At 42.5% G+C, this 17,177-nt stretch overlaps 1 protein-coding gene across 8 annotated transcripts in view; it reads left to right on the top strand.

Moving 5' to 3' along the window:
• Positions 1–7,572: 7,572 nt before the first annotated feature.
• mlphb (melanophilin b) overlaps positions 7,573–17,177 on the top strand; it is a 48,386-nt gene continuing 38,781 nt past the window's right edge. For 7 of the 8 annotated variants that reach the window (XR_005077146.1, XM_037110814.1, XM_037110813.1 and 4 more), the window contains exons 1-2: positions 14,275–14,431; positions 16,912–17,104. The gene's annotated coding sequence lies outside the window, so the exon portion shown is untranslated. Of the gene's footprint in view, positions 7,713–14,274; positions 14,432–16,911; positions 17,105–17,177 lie in introns of those variants that run through there. The other variant, XM_037110815.1, reaches the window with a different exon arrangement.

Genomic DNA, 17,177 nt, shown 5'->3' with positions numbered 1-17,177 from the left:
GCAGCTCTATTAATTAAAGGAGGACTGCTGCTGCATTTTTCTACCAGTGAGCTGAAACAGACTCTCGTTCCCAGAGGACAGTGTGCTGTGAAGTTAACTCAGTTATATCCGTGTGGATTAAAGTTCAAAGCTGAATTAAGTGAATAATGGTTTAATCTCTGATGCCCCCACTGAGCTATCTGCATCGTTACTGTGTTTCTTTGGTCATGAAATGCAGGACAACAGACTCCTGCTCGCACCATATGGAAGTATTTATAACACCAGCCAATCGCATCCATGTTCTGTTGTCTGTAGGTCATTACTCACGCCACCAATATTTCCTGCAAAGCGGGGCGCTGTTATGATGCTGCTAGGCAACCGCTGGTGTAATAGTCATTGAGTAACAAGCTGTTGCATGTTCTGAGAGAACATGAAGATCTGATGAGCAGACGATTCACCCCCAGAAATTAGGAACAATTATGCTCTTTTCTTGAACAGAACTTGGTCACTATATTTTTGGGATTGATTTGTGCTTTTTTTAGGACGTTCGTCTGCAGAATGTCTGGAGTCGAGATCAAAGCGAGAGGCCGACTGATCGACTCGATCCAAATATTTCCTCATCGTTCAGGAAACATGTCCTACATACGTTCCCCTGTGAGCGAGCTCTAACCCGACACAGACCCTTCAAAATTAAAACCTTTCGCGGTCGCAGTGTCACATGGACTAATAATGAGATTGTTGGGTGTTGTTAGCTTGACGCTCACAGCTTCAAACGATTGCCTGAGATGTCGAAGCGGAGCAGAGCTTGACATCTGTGTTAAGGTGATTCTTCGATGCATACCACCAAGTTGACTTCATGCGGGTGGATCAGAGTACAGACTGTTTTCCTGCGATGCCCTGTAGCTCGTGTCTCTCATTAATAACTGCCAGCTTTCATAATACAGACAGGTAGACGACACGAGACGGAACCATTCAACTTTTACACACAAGAAACTTGAACCAATGGACGTTTTCTTCAGCATCTCTGTGATGTTTTCGGGTGTGGCTGTAGTGTGACGGGTTTTCTACAGTTTGTGGAAATTATGAAAAGCAAAGGAAACGTGTCCTGAAGCGCTATAAAACGGAGAACACACTCTCAGTGTTTATTCTATTCTCAAATAAAAGCAGGAGACTCCCCTCCACATAACTGGAGTATTCTTGAAGTTGCTTTCCTCGCCTGTGAAGACGTTACCATTAGGAACAAACTGTTCACCGGCCAGCTTCAGCGGGAAAAAGGCATGTGTTGATTCCACCAACACACTTATTTCCATTGGAGCATAAGCAAATAAATGGGTGGAGATGCTTGGCCTTACCTCACTCCACCCGTGGCTGATGAGGAAAGTATTAATACTCCACAGCAACGGTAAATGTTCAACAGAAGGAGGTGAAAATAGGCGAGGATAACATTAAGCAGTCATCATTTTTAACTTTTCAGCCATAATCCAGCTCAAGACTGAAGTGGGTTGTTGGAGGTTGTTTCCTCCTGATCAGAGCCGGATTGAGAGCGCCGACATCACCAGACTTTGACTGAACTGAAGCAAACAGGTGTGAAACACAAATAACCACTAGACAAATAGATCGTTGTTCTACAAACCACAATCCAACAAATAAGCAGCTTAACTTTTCATTCTTAAAATAAATACAGACTGAATAGTGTAATTGGATTGGGTCACTTTATCAGCACCACCCGCTCTGCCAACAGGCTCCATATATTCCCTGGGATATACGTTGAATTACAAAGGAAGTGTGAGGAAGAGGCATTGATTTACCCCGTCACTATCATCAGCTAATGGTTGGAACAACTGGAATAACTGGAAACGTCACCGATTTTTCAGGTTCAAACTGAGATTCTCAAGGTTGTTTTTGCGTCGCTCAAGCAGCTGATGGTAGCTAAGATGCTAAAGCTTTCTTCGCGACCGTGGGGCCGACAGGGAAACACTTGCAGGGAGGAAAACTAAAAGGCTTCTGCTTTAAGTTGAGGTGAGGAAAGTATTACGCACTTGTTATGAAGTTATTAAACTAAAAAAACAATTTAATAATATCGTAAATTGAATGGTAATATGAATTTGTTTTACTTGACAACAGTTCAAGGCCTCGCAGCTCATGAACAGTCAGTTCAGAGATAAAGAAAAGACTCCTGTAATCTGAGATCCACCTGGAAACAAGAGGGAATAAAAGTCAGCATGTGGTGAAAAAAAAAGCTGAGAAATGTGTGCACGCTGCCCTCCAGCAGGAGCGAGTTAACGGAGTTCAGTGTAAGAGGTCAGATGCCAAATATTCCGTTTTACACTTGGCCAGGTTCAAAAGTACGGCAGAGCTCCAATTTAAATGAAAGCCAGCGACGTGACGGGTGAGGTGGTCTGCTTCTCCTTCACAGCCGGGTCGTACCAACACTCACAGTCCAGGTCCTGATGGGGTGACGGTGCGAGCAGCCGCTGCTCCGTCTATATGTCTGCTTCACTTCAACAAAACAGTCTGTAATAATCACCGTAATGGTGTGTTGCGTTTGACAAAACACCAGAAACACGGACGGCTGAAACGCAAAGTCATAATCATCATAGTCGGATCTTTTCTGTGGTTGTTCGTGGTATAATACCGACTGGCACATGTGCTGTACTTTCCACCGTCTCAGTGACTTTGACTCAGTAACACCCAGTGACTCATAAAAATATGAAACAAGCATATTTTTTTTTATTTTTTTTGGTCACCCAAGGATCTGCGACCTCTTCAAGTCCACCGTGCAGCACAACGATTTGTGCTTTCAGCAGGTGGCCGCGTCCAGAAAGCGAGCTACTGTTCATTTCCTGAAGGGGGATATAACGATCACATCTGGCCGTACAAGCCGAGGCATCAGTCTAAATATGGAACTTATCTAAAGACAATTCTGTTGAGCCCCGACTTGAATGAGTGGTCAGATTATAGGCTTCATTCTCTGGAGTGAAATGCTGAGTAATCGTTCCTGCTTTCCTTGACAGGGTGACGGAGGCCAAGCTGGTACTTAGGAAGCCTTTTGTTGTTTGTGGGGCAATTTGAGCGCGGTGTTAGAGCAGTAATCTCCCCTCACAGAGTTTTTTGTATGTTTTTTCTACACATATAAACAGATTATTACAGACTTTCACACTGTAACGGTCACAAAGGCAGAGCTGAGAGAAGCAGGACGGACTTGTAAAGTGGCCAGATGAAAACTTTTAAGTGTAATAATTAAGTTTAACTTCACAAATGTGGTGTTGTACTGAGATATTGTACATAATTCATCACAGAATTAAATTTCTCTGACTTCACTAACAAATATTGCTTGATGAGAATAAACGGATCTGAAAGTTTAACCTGGAAAAAATAAACAAAACTTCAGCACTCATGAGGATCTGGTCTTTGTTGTTGATGTCATGGCCACCATAACTCAGAAATCCTGAGGAAAACATACCCAGGATGCATTTCTTCATCCTCATTAGCCTTAACCATCAGATTCACACTAAGCGGTTATACGAAGCTGGTTATCAACTTGATTACTGGCGACAGAGCAGAACACTTTCTGAAGAAGAGCTAACTATCAGACAGACAGAAGAGGAAGTTAAACACATGATCCAGGCATCTGACAAAAACAATCACAGACTGTGAATGCATAAATTAAAGGCTTTTAATTTCACGTCCATTCATTAAACCAGGAGCAGATCTGACTACAGTTATATTTGTGTCTCCCATGAAATAAATAAGTTTCTTCACTGTGTGTGTGAAGAAGTGAAGCAGCTTCGTGACACTGGGTTAAGTTGATAACAAGACATCCTGCTCCACAGGATCCTGTTCTCTGTGAGTTTCTTTATTTTTCATATTTGTCACAGCCGGGTGTGAAGCAGAAAGAAGACGTGAGTCAGCTGATAATTCGGCTCTTTGGAAGTAAAAGCAAGCTCAAGTGAGCCGGAAACACAAGTGATACAATAATAGCAACTTAAAAATCACAAAAATTAAGGTGTTATTTTAAAATCACAATGATTATTAATTCACTCAAACATGCATTTTCGATTGTGAGTATGAGGGATTTGTAACCTCTCAGACTGTGCTTATTTGCTTCTGATTCTGAAGACATGAGGCAAATCATCGAGCCAAAAACTTCCAGCTTTCCAGACACAAACCAGATAATCCACATATTTCTCTTATCAAGATTTTCCACAGAGATGGAGACATTTACCAGTGAGTGAGAAAACCCCCTGCAGCTTATCTAACGAGGGCACAATGTAATCAGCTGATTAGTCACAGAAAAGAAACCCAAACTTCCTGACATGCGATACGCCCGCATAACCAAAATACACATCGAACATCTCGTCTGCACTTAATCCAGTTTATGTTGCACAGCTGACAGGACGCGTAAACCCACAGAAGAAAACACAAATCAAAAGGCAGAATCAGTTTAAGAAGTAAGAATCAGGAATATGTTCATATTTCTGGAACAGATGCAGAAAAACTTGAAATAAATGTTACTTGATGTGATTGTGATCTACTGTGTGAGCTGATGTATAAACACATTTCATCAGTTCGCCTCATTCAGGACGAACATCACGGACGCAGCAGAAACTCAACCATCCCTCACCACGTTCACTCTGATGCTGTGATCTCCATCAGGCGGGAGATGCAGAACTGGATGCAGGTCTGAACTCTGACAGATGCAACAGATGTGCACCAGTGTGTGTGTGTGTGTGTGTGTGTGTGTGTGTGTTCAGGTGTTGAGACAAACTGCAGATGACATTGTAGGGAGAGTGGAGTCGGGATTGAGAGCGGAAGGCAGCGGAGGAGAAGCACACTGGTCCTCCGTGAGTTAGGAAACAGAAACTCGTCTGTCCCGTCACATTTCTTAAGAACGTTTCACAGTCTGCAGTGTTTCTTCTCTCTGTAAAGGTCATTTGTCCTTGTGAGTGCCATATTTGTGTTTGTGTACAGGCTGCAGTAGAGCGTACGAGTGTGTTGCTCTCCTTGTGTAAACCAGTTTGGGTTTTAGGCCGTTAAAACAACAACATTTTTGTCAAGTGAGGTCATCCTGGCCAGACGGCGAGTGCCGGCTGCGCCTTAGGATTTGAAATAGATCCATCAAGGGTCAACAGGAGCATTCTTTCATTGATGCAAATCTTATCAAAAACATTTGTTATTATACCACCAGAATACTTAAATAGTTTAAATGTGATTTAATGTGCAGTGATGGGAGACATAAGGCAGAGTTTCTGTATAACACGGATTGCTCTTAAATCAAACTCCAGCCATGTTTTCTTCCTGTAAAACAGCATCATGCCATCAGTTCTTCACCTCAAGCGGTGAGCGGGTGGCACACAGCTAACATTTCATGTTTCACGCTTTATTCTCCGTTTTGGGTGAAACTGGATCAATGCTTTATGCAGACAATGTTTTCAGTTTTTCTTTTATTTCCCTGAATGTCTTCTGGCTGCTCTGCCTGAACTCTGGGTGATTTAAAGACCTTCCTGATGAACAGATGGCGGTGCTTGTTGCCAACGTAACCGCTAACAGAGGCTAATGGTACCAGGCGCTGAGTGAACGCGGCCAGTGTCGGGACCAGACGCACCTCCGGCCAACTGCGACCGGTGTGACGACAGGGAATCAGGTTCTGCAGTCGTTAACTGAGTTTAGCTGCTGTTAGACGATAACCACTTGCTTGTTTATTCATGCAGCTGATGTTGGCGATCCTACCAGCTGACTAACATTCGGGCCTGGGTTTGGCTCCTGGCAGGAAAACCCCGGTGGTACTGTATTGGACTGGGCTGCTACTTGACATCTAGCGAGCATTTTAGGCGCTGGTAGCTGTAGTTTGCTGCCTCTGGACAGAGCCAGGCTACATGTTTCCTCCTGTTTCCCATCTTCGTAATAAGATACAATTCTGTAATCTAACTCTCCGTAATAAATTCAAGCGTTGCAGGTGGAAAACGAGTGATATACAGTGAGAAATAACTGCGTGTGCAACTCATCTCTGCAGCTGATCTGCTTTTTTTATATCTTATCTCGTCACCAAGTAGAAAACACGCCAGTTCTGCAACATCCCGGGACAATCCAACACCGTATTTTTGCTGGAAAACCTTAATATATTACATGTGCCGAACCAACAAGAAGGAATAGATAATTGAGAATTTATTGCAGACATTGTTTCAAACCAAGTTTATAAAGTTTCCTTTAACTCAGCAATCCATGAAGCTGTGATATCTCCGGGGAGTCTGGCGCTGATTTACAGCCGTCTGAAAATATGAGCAGAAGAACAAAGATCTGATCTCAACAGAGATAACGAGAACTGATTAAAAACACCAAGTATGAATGCAAAGGTGAGATCACACACAGAACCTTTTTAATACCGAGGTGTATCTGTCTAAATATCACCCTCAGGTCTGCAGCCCATCACTCTCTGGGGGAGATTCCCGCTCTTCAGATGACCCGTCTGCAGCTGTGAATTCTTTAGTTAGTGAGATCTTCTGTTATTCTGGTTGTTGTTGTGTTTCTTCCTGTAAATTAATGAGTTGTCTTCGCTGCCAACTCGTCTTGCGCCTCCCATTTTTGTCACAGTCTTCTCTAAGCGTAGAAGCAGAAACCTGTGTGTGAAACTCCCTGTTTATGGATATGAAGTTTTTTTCACTCTCTTGCGTGTGTTTGTCGGGGTTGCTAAGGGACAAACCCAGAAAAAAAAAGGCCCAAAACTATTTATACAGGCCGTTTCCTCTGCAGGGATGAACCCGGCCCCTTAAATCTGCCAAAGACGTGACATTCTGTTGCAGATCATCACATTGTGCATCTGTTTAATCTCAGATCCTCCAAAACTGCACTTTATCTCTGTTTATTTGTATTTCTTCACATCAGCAGCGATGATCGGGGAGAGACGGAGGGGCTCGTGGCTTGTAGCGTTTTACTGCTTTGTCGTCTCGAACATCTGAGGACGTTATAAACAAACACTGAAACATGTCATCGTTACTGAGGTGGGAGGAAGGTACACAACGGCCTTTTATTTAGCTATTTCTGCTCAGTGGGAGATTCCCACCTACCTCTGTATCTGGGCTCTGAAGTCTTTTATTTGGGCATGTTGTTTTGTTTGTGAGATAAACAACGGCAACCATAATTGGAAAAACGTGCTGTTGGATATATGTGAGTAATCCATCATCTTCACCGAGCTGCTAATCACTCATTAACTGACTAGGTCATAGATTAGTTTTGGTCATAAAGCGAGTAGCATGAAAGGAAAACGTTATAGATCAGAATTCAATATTAAAACACAGAACGTTATTTATGTGATGTCGAGAAACAAAAGCGTATTTGCCGCATTGAATAATGACTTTTGCGATTAGTTTCGACACCCTCTGAGGGATCGCTACGAAATGAAGAAATTTTGAAAGACAAACCCTAAATAGGAAGCAGACAGTTCTAACAGCTGGCCAAGAAGAGGGGGAGAGAAGAAAAAGAGCAAAAGCAAAAATGTTTTAGGCCCACGAGGAGTTATAAAATGGAAATGTGTTGCACACATGAGGAGCGCAGCTGCGTACCATCCGTCAGTGATCCCACTTCCTTTGATTTCCCTCATTCTTATCAGGATTAAACACTGATACGCTGGAATGACACCAAGCAGTCCAGATGAGCCACACTGGTGGACATCACCGTGATGTGGCCTCTCTGCTTCATACCTGGATCTTCATCTGGTCTGCTGTGGCTGCACAACAGTAAGTTAAATTGAAAGAGACAGCAAAGTAGTGCACTTCAGTTTCCTGTTCAACCTCTTCTTGTGCTACTGTTGCATTGATACGCTTTTAATACTACAAATTAGAGAGTGAAATCGTTCAACCTGAGCTTTGACATTATAAATCTTGTGGCACTGCTGCTCCATCCTCAAGCAGCTCTGGGAACCACTGGTTTATAGTCATGCTAGCTGTTCTGTCAGAAGGTACGTATGCACAGCAATGCTAGGAGCTAAATGCTAATGTAAGCATGCTAACATGCTAACATTGACTGTTTAAAATACAGATGGAGCTCGTGAAGTTAAGTGAAGTTAAAGCCTGCATTCTTTCTAACGGCCAGCAGGAGGCAACACCACTGGTTTCAAACATTCTATATGAGCTTATGTAAAAATTTCCCTTCTTCTCAGTTGATTTACAACCTTAGCTAACAGTTTCCTGGTGAGTTTGTGGACTCAATCACAAGTTTCAAGTCTTCCTCAATGCAGCTTGATGCTTATTATAGTGAAATAGAAGATTAAAGCAGGTCAGGCACAGCTAGCTTGTGACAGAGAAGTCGCTATCTTGACGGTCATCAATCAGTACACCGGTGTAGCAAAGCTTCCCAGCTTGACTCTCTCATCCAAATATGAGCTTCTGGATATTAAGTGGGTTTGTTTAGCATCATAAATTAGTGCGTTATTACACTACTATGCAAAATACATCTCAAGCTGGTGAGAATGTCTTCAGTTTTGTCGATATTTGGTGGCAACAACCGCCATGAATTTAGCACATTGTACCATTTAACATGCAGTGTTGTGATTTAAAAAAAAAAACGACATTTCTTTCCATTTAGAATGTCTTACATTAACAGCGACAGTTTAGTGTCTGATCATTCATGCAAAACACGCTGTTAGCTAAAATAAAAGACTTAACTTTAATTTGTCTCTTGTCTGGCCTTTTATTTGGATGGGAGGATTACTAATGCCGTAGAAAATGCAAGTCATCTCAATCCAAGTGTCATTACTCAATTATTTCTCTTTGAAATCCTTTCACATGGCTCTTTTATACAAACCGCTTTGAGCAAAAGAGCTCGCTAACATGGCCGGTCACGTGACACACACATATTTCCAGACCCATTTTGGGGTTTGGAAAGCCCTTCTGGAATATTCCTCCCTCTCTCTTAGTTTTCCCATGGCCAACCTCAAGCCCCCTGTTACACCTCCTCTTACATGACAACGGTGGAGCAACTAACCACACCTTCTTCCCACAGCACCCACTCAATCTCACTGGGAGGTAAACTAGAAAAAAAACAAAAAACAAATTGTAGTTACATTATCAAGAGCAAATCCCTTTTAACTCGTGGACTATTTTGAGAATTATCGATAGTTTCCAGGCCAAACTTCTGATAACTCAAGGGAATAATTTTTTAGTCTATTCTGTGAAAAAGCAGTTGCAGTTTCTCTGGCTCCCGCTCGTCACCACAAAAGAGGCCGGGACTGGATGTCTTTCCAACACTTAACTGTTGCTGTAACTTGCTTCTGGTGTATCACATCTCCCTCTCGCTCTGCCAAGTGCAGCCACAGCCCCCCCTCCATCCCTCCACCCCTGGTGCTTCTCTGACTCACCAATCCGACTGAACAATGCCCACCATTGAACCCTCAATGGGTGTCTTTTAATTGACAGCTGGAATCTATTAATGCTTTTAGCCAGTAGCCATGGCTACTCCACAATAAATTACATACGTACATATTCATGAATGAAAAATACATTTTCAGCCGGATTTAAGATGGAAACATGGTCACACTCCGTGTCATGGTCCCTAGATGTCCTGAAAAGGCCCTTCAGAGCTGCAGATGTTTTGAGGCTGACTCACTATACCGTCGCCTTTTCCACCCCAGCTCCATGAGTGGTATTTACCTTGAGAAGTTATAATTTCCATGATTTGGATAAATGAGTTGGCTTGCTCGACATCTGGGAGTATTCTTTCCTCATCAGGCTTACGGTTTTGTTCTCCCGTCTCTCTCTTAATGTCAGGCACGGTGCTGAGTTTCGCACTCTGGAGGAAGTGATGAAGGAGGAATTAGATAAGAAGGCTTGAGTGCTGAAAAGCTTAAAACTCATAGCTATGTAGATGTGAAGCATTATGCACTTCAAAACTCAGAGTCTTTTTCATCATGCAAAAACACTCCCGCTGCAAATGAAACTTAAATGGAGGCAACATGGCAGCCAGCTGCTAGCAACTGGACGTAGTTTGCAGCCAAACATGACTCAATTGACACCAAAAAAAAAAGGTATCGTACAATCTGCACCATGTAATCAAGAGAAGCCTTAACTATGCAGCAGGGTGCACAGTGTGGTGGAGTGTATACAGCCAAGTGTCTGACAGAGTGGAATGATGTTTAAGACTCTGGATGTTCGGCTTTACAGGTCTCACTCGGGGGGGAAGCAGCTGTTACGTAATGTCAGAGGCACGACAAACGCTTCAACATGGGAAGTAAAACAAACAACCACGTTGAAGGAATGCGTTGTCTTCTTCCAGAGCTGCGGCGCTGTATTTAAGAAAGAGAGAGCCACTTCAGTATGGCGGTTTGACTGCAGGTCAAAAGGTCAGCGTCCAGTTTGGATAACTGGGACTTAAGTTTGTCCTAATTGCGGCGCTTAAATTTATCACTGCAATCAATTACACGCTCAATCTTCCATCTTCCTCATGCCTCCTCCACTCTCTGAGTCCAGATGTGTTCTGTTGATATTAAGTTACTTCTTTACTCTCTTTTTTTGTCGTCACCTTTCCTGTGCAAGCTGAAAACTGATATTATTCCAGGTGGTCCAATAGGAAATGAATTAAGCGGCTTCAAGGTCTCTGAAGGAAGCCTGCTAATGAAATACCCATTAACACCCAGACCACATAAAACACAACTTTGTTCCACCACTTTAAAGCTGCGCTAAGCATGTTTTTCTTTTAAGGTAAAACACGTGACCTGTGGCCGTGCACCAGGTCGGATACCACCAACAATCCAGCTGTTAATCAACACCTTTTGTTAAGTATTTACATCGCTGAAGCAGCTTTCAGCTCATTGTTTTGGTTGTCTGGCCGAGGAGACCAGGATGTCTGACTGATGTTTCTCTGCGTCTTTGAATCTGGTGAATATTATCTAATACTGGCTGATTGGAAATAGGTTTCATCAAAATCCAAGGCCCATGACGTCGCCGTGATATTTAGACCGAGCATTTCCAGCAAAGGCACATCAGCAACATTCATTCACAGAACACTGAAAAGCGTTTCTGTGCTTCTCCCAGCTTGATTACCGTTAACTCCCTCTATTGATGACACAACAGGAGAAATATCTCCTCGTCTGCAGCCGGTGCAGAAAGCTGCTGCCAGCCTGTTCACACACAGGAGATCGTATTACTCCAGTCGTTGCTACCCTTCACTGCTTGTTTGCCAATATTGGAGCTGATGTGTGCAACAAACACAGACTAATCACCAGAGATCTCCTGGCTGGGTCCTCGCTGACAGGCAACTTGGAAGGAATGCTACGATGCGCACAGCTGTTGCCCCCGGTAACCCAATACTTTTGGAGAAAGCATCAGTGAGAACATCGAACCCTGAGGAGGGTCGATGACACCAAGTGTAAAGTGTAATATCCTTTAGATTTTCTGTTAAACTGCATTCTCAACATAAAGCTGGTAGAAAACTGTGTTATATCTTTATTTGATATTCACAGAAGTTTGTGAATATTTGAACAAAATGTGCCGTGCGTCATTTCAAATTCAAGGCTACAGATGTCAGTCATTCCCATCCTGCCGCCTGCAGAAAGCTAACTGGATTCAATCAGCTGAACACAAGGGACACATCTTTGTTTCAGTACATTCATATACTCGTGTTGACTACTGGAGAGTGTTTTCAAAGTTTTAAAGCAACGGTCAAACATTTTGGGGAAATATGGTAAGATGAGAAGATCGATGTCCATCTTAAATGGTAAAGCTGCCTTTTATGTTTAGCGTGAAGACTGGAAATGGGGTGAAAGAGCTAGCCTGATTTTCTCAGTGACTGAATAGGTCAGTTGGAAGTCAACAAGTCTGCCAAACGGACCACCGTAGTTCAAGAGGTGTATTTCAGAGCAGGACTGGGGACCTTTCCAGCTGACGACCAAAACTGGCTACTTTTTGCAGAAAGTCTGACCATATCCATCAGTGATCATGGTGACTGAAACAGGCACTCTTAGCCAAACTATGATGTTTTCCTAATCCTAACCAAGTGGTGTTTGTGCATAAAAAAACCTAACCAGCATAAGCACAGCATTGTGACAAGAGAGAAATAGACAATTCAACTTAACCAAACCTAAGGGAGCAACATAAAGAACATGTTCAGTTTCAACTTATGTTTGGTTTTTCTAGAAACGTGAGCTAACATTTAGTCAGGCGACTGGTTTGACCAACGACAATTGTAACTGACCTTCGTTAGTAACTTCAAATAACTTCTTACTAATGTAACTTCAGTATTTAATGTCTAATTATGTATGTTATGTCCCAACCTCCTCCCAATTTGGACTTCATTGGTCTTTACTACTTTACTGCTACAAAACAGCCTGACAAAAAACGCCAGTTATGGATCGTGATAAGCTGCTTTCATATTCTACTCATGTGGTTGTTTTTCTGAGGACACACTGTGTTTTTTTCCCCTGAAAATATCAAAATCCTCCTAACAGAACATCTAAAGCTCAGAATGTGTGATTTACTCATACCAAATCAGCAACAGACTTCCAAATATTTAGCAGTCAGGTGAAAGTTGAATACGGACTAAAGTGAAAAATGGTGTTTGCAAAAATATCAAATTATTTCTTCCTTTAGCGCAGCAGAAAAGTGACACTTACAAGCTCTCAAATACTGAGTCAGTGCTGTTAATTCTAAGCAGGATACTATAAAAACCAACCAGACAAAACCAAGCAGAATTTTCTAGCAGTGAAGTCTGGGTTATGCAAGTCATCCAAACCAAACAAACTACGTCTTTTGTAAAACCCTGCAGGCGCCCCTTCTGGCACGAAGACGTCATTTTTCTGTCATTTGTCAGCAAAAATGAAATAGTCTTCTGAACCGACACCACTATGGTTAAAGTTTGGTGAGATTTAGGCACAAAAAAATGACTCGGTCAGGAAACAGTTGTGGTCGCGATTAAAAGAAACCAGCGCTGGCTGTTTGTAGGAAACATGAATCAACCAGTGGTCTCACGTGTCACAGTCCCACGTTTTCTGCTGCAGACAGATATGCACAGACAAAGATCCACGCTTCATCTGTCAGTTAATTCATTTTTCTGTCTTTGTCAGAATTAACACAAAAACTTTCACACAAGAAAGAGAGAAAGTGACAGCGGTAGTTTTTCCTCCATTGTACGGAACATTTGACACTCTATAAAAGAGCCATGTGTGCTGCAGCGTTTAAACTGTCTAAAATGAGCCTTTTGTCATTCGGTCCAAACAGCTTTCACATAAAAAAAAAAGCTCTGCCTGCCAGCCATGCCCAGCTGGATGTGTGAAAGGAAACTTTTCCAGGATGAAGCCTCCAACACTTTAAAACAGGGGATTCCCATGAAACTGTCAACTCTATAATCCCCGTCAGAGAGCACACACACACGCAAAAAAAACCCCTTTGAATGTACATTTGATATCTCTGTTCCACGTCCACAGATTCACATACGATGCAACGATTCAATAAAGTCAGTGACCACGACGTTACTGCTAATTAATGATGAAACCAGTCTCCACCTACCGCGTTGGAAACAGCCAGATTCACGGGAAGACCAACAATGTTTGAAGCATGCAGTTAATAAAAAAAAAAAAAAAAAAAAAAGAATGAGACTGTGATGGTGTTACAGAACAAGGTTGCGTGATGGTTTTGGGTCTTTGAGTCTGGAAGGAATGTGACCATTTCCTGCTGTTATGGCTTCATCGCAGCATTGTATTGAAAACACACCCTCCTTCTTTGAAAATGATTACTGGAGAGGAGGACCAGAAGTCCAGTGATAACCCAGGAAGAGATAATCAGCAGGCTCATATTAGAGTGATAGCTTATTTTGAAATGACCTAATCTTAACAGAAAAAAAAAAAAAAAAATCAGGCAAAAGAAAGAGACTCCAAAACCACAGAATGATGAACGGCCAGGAGACGAAAATGCTTATAAAATTTGTGGTTGAGTTGATTTCTTCGCTCATTCTTCACTGTCGGGTCATGACACTCACTGATCACATGTCTAATGAAAGAAATGCATAGAGAAAAACTCCCCTAATTAAGAGCAAGATTCTTCTCTGAAATGTCTCATATCATTTTTTCATCAATTTCACACAGCTGTCAGAGGTCCAAAAAACTCTGTATTCGATATGCATTACCCCAAACCCATCCGTGGTCCTGAACTTCAGCTGTCTAAAAGTCGCTCTACAGAGCTCTATCCAGAGCAGTCTGTTTCTGTGCCTGCACCTTTAAATGCTAATGAGCTCCGTCTGTCCACGCCCACTTGGAGAGCCCTTCCTGCCACGTCACTCTCAGGGAGGGGAAGCCCCTTGCGTTAGCAGTTAGCATGCGCTAATGTTTACGGTGGATGTATCTATGCATCGCTGTGGCTCGCGGAGATTTTTTCGTTCAACCGAACCAGTTTGACCCAGAATCGGACCCAGAAGGAGAAGCTCCTGAAGAAGTACAGACTCTGTGGCTGCAGCAGGACGTTTCAGAATGGTTAGTGTGTCTGTATGTTAGTTTGTTCGTATGTGTTGTTACAGTTACTACCATGAAGCTAATGGCTAACAGCTAGTGAAAGCTGTGTTTGTCTGCAACTCAGTCTCCAAACTCTTGGACACTGTTCACATCGTCTCTGTCTCCAGTCTGCACGTTTCCAGACTTTTTACTCCATCGTAATATTAACATTAAGCTCGCTTCAAACGCCATTACATAGCGGACCGAAGCGGAGCTAACTTGTTAGCCAGTTTCCAGTTGACTTCTCCATACTCGTAGGCAAATTTAACTGCGGCGACACTTAACAGTGGCTCTGGTGCAGTTGCTGGGTCCGGTATGGTTGGTACCGATCCTTTTACGAGGGTCAGTGTCTCCTACTGACCCTCTCAGATATCTCCTATCACCACTCAGAGGAGGTCGGACTATGATAATGACTCCTTTCGTTACATAACGACAGGAGCTGAATCTGATCAGCCTGTGGGAGCAGTGTTACCAGTCAGTGGGCTGCAGGGACCATGCAGGAACCGTTCAAAGAAAGGATGGACACGGCTGATGGCTGAACGTGTCCTGTCCATAGAGAAAGGCTGAGCTGTGTTATCTTCTAGAATGATGCACCACTGTATGGAGCTCGTTAACCTGCAGGCGTTTTCTCACAGTCTGCTGCTAAAGCTGACTGAGCTGAGATGATGAGCCAGCTTTGGCTGTTTGCCTCTCTGAGTGTGGCTGTAGCCATGGCTGCACTGTACTTGTTGTGATTATAGCTGTGACACATTCATTTATAATGGGTGTAACACCAGCTACACACAGAGGCTGCACACACAGTGAACCGACATGGTGGTGCTGGCTGAGAGTTGTACTGAAGCTACTGTATTCCTGAACTCTCGTGGTTTATTGGTACTATGTCTGTCATATATAATAGAGACGGATAAAGCACTACAGTGCTGCCATAGCTCATGTTAATAAGAGGAGTGAAGAGTAATCACAGTACAGCTTCTGTAGCTTTATCAGATCAACAGGAGTGAAAGAATATTGTGAGGGATCCAAAACTCAATGCAAGGGAACACAAAAGGTATCGAAGGACTTGCAAACATCTCTTGTAAACTTAAGACTAATGTTGTATGACAATTAGTCATTAAGTGATGTTTTTCTTGAGAGGTTTCCAGACATGCATCCTGAGGACTTCAGTGCTCCCCTGTCATTTCCTCCAGTTCCATCATTAAGGTTGACTTGTATGATTTTGAGTGAATCTCTACACGGATCGCCACGAGTCCTTAAGTTTTCAGCTAGTGCATCGTCAAGACTAGATTAGTATGAATAGTCTTGGTCACAACACTGTCTTTTGCTCCTACTGTATCTCTCAGCAGTCAAAGTAAAAGGTCAGTGTCAGTGAGAGCTTGACTACCTGACAGGTGTGTCATATCCAGCTGAATGAACAGCAGGATTATTTTACAGGTGTGCCTCGGACTGGTCACAATAGAGAGACAAGCTTAAATGTGCAGCTCTAACTTTAAAACAATATATTTCTTTGGCACTGAACTTTAAAAGATTATGAAAATGGTAAACATGACATGCTAATCATTAGCGTATTATAACTAGCCCTCTCTTATGTAATCCATGTGTGTGGTTCCCATGCTTTTTTCTATTCACTCACAATGTTTACCATCTTATCTTCACTTATGCCTGTTTTAACAGTGTTTGCACACAAACCACAATCACTGCAGCCGAAGTTTACAGATAATTGTAACTGTACTATAAGTGGATGAATAAAACAGGATGTAAACATACAGAATAAGTACAAGCTGTATTCCAAACTGAAACATCCATTAGAGAGAAATGAACTTTTTCAGAAGTGTGAAATTACTATATATATATATATATATATATATATATATATATATATATATATATATATATATATATATACTATATATGGCAGCTCTTTTTGTATTCTGCCGGTCAGCACAGACAGTAAGAATAAAAAATGAAAGTCTGCTGATCGTGTGTGTCTATACTTATATACACACTAGCCTGTTTGCAGTGGGTGTTAGCTAAGATAAAATGGGAGGAATTTAATGGTAACACACACACACATACACACACATACACACGCACACTGGACGATAACAGCAGGAACTGACTGTGCTGAAGCCAAACCTTTGTTGTAGCTCTTTTTTTCATCGAATTCAAAGCCTGTTTGAGGTTCTTGTTGTTTGAGGGGGAGTTCCACTCATCTGGCAGCTTGGACTTGTATTTATTTTGGGAGTAAACAGTGTTGTACTGACTTGGATGTAAACCATCAAAGCATTTTTTGGTCTCAAAGTGGTCAGAAAGAAAAAAAGTTTTGAAAGTATATTGTCATAATATAAAAGATTTTCAACCCAGTTTGACACCTGGAAAAACAAAATAAAAGTTTTGCTCTGTCTGGTTTGCGGTTCTCTGTTGCGGTGTTCCTTACCTGTCTCCTCCACCTTTCCCCTTCCCAGTGTGTGCAATGTGGGCGTGGCTTGCTGGTTCCTGCTGCAGCAGAGTGACGCACCTGACAGTCATCACCTCCTGCTGCATCACCCTGATCTCTCCACCACTGTTCCGTCTCATCGATAACACCACCATCTCTCTGCTCAGCGATCTGCTCCATTGCCTGATCACCGGTGTGTCCTGCACCTCCCCGGAAACCCAGTGAGACATTTCAACCCTGGCTGTCGTCTCATACATCTAACTTAATACATTTTGATTAATGAATGAGTAACCA

Source organism: Acanthopagrus latus, chromosome 9 (genome assembly GCF_904848185.1).
Source record: "Acanthopagrus latus isolate v.2019 chromosome 9, fAcaLat1.1, whole genome shotgun sequence".
NCBI classification, from domain to species: domain Eukaryota; kingdom Metazoa; phylum Chordata; class Actinopteri; order Spariformes; family Sparidae; genus Acanthopagrus; species Acanthopagrus latus.
The sequence above is the reverse complement of the archived record's forward strand: the minus strand, read 5'-3'. Positions and strand labels throughout refer to the sequence as shown.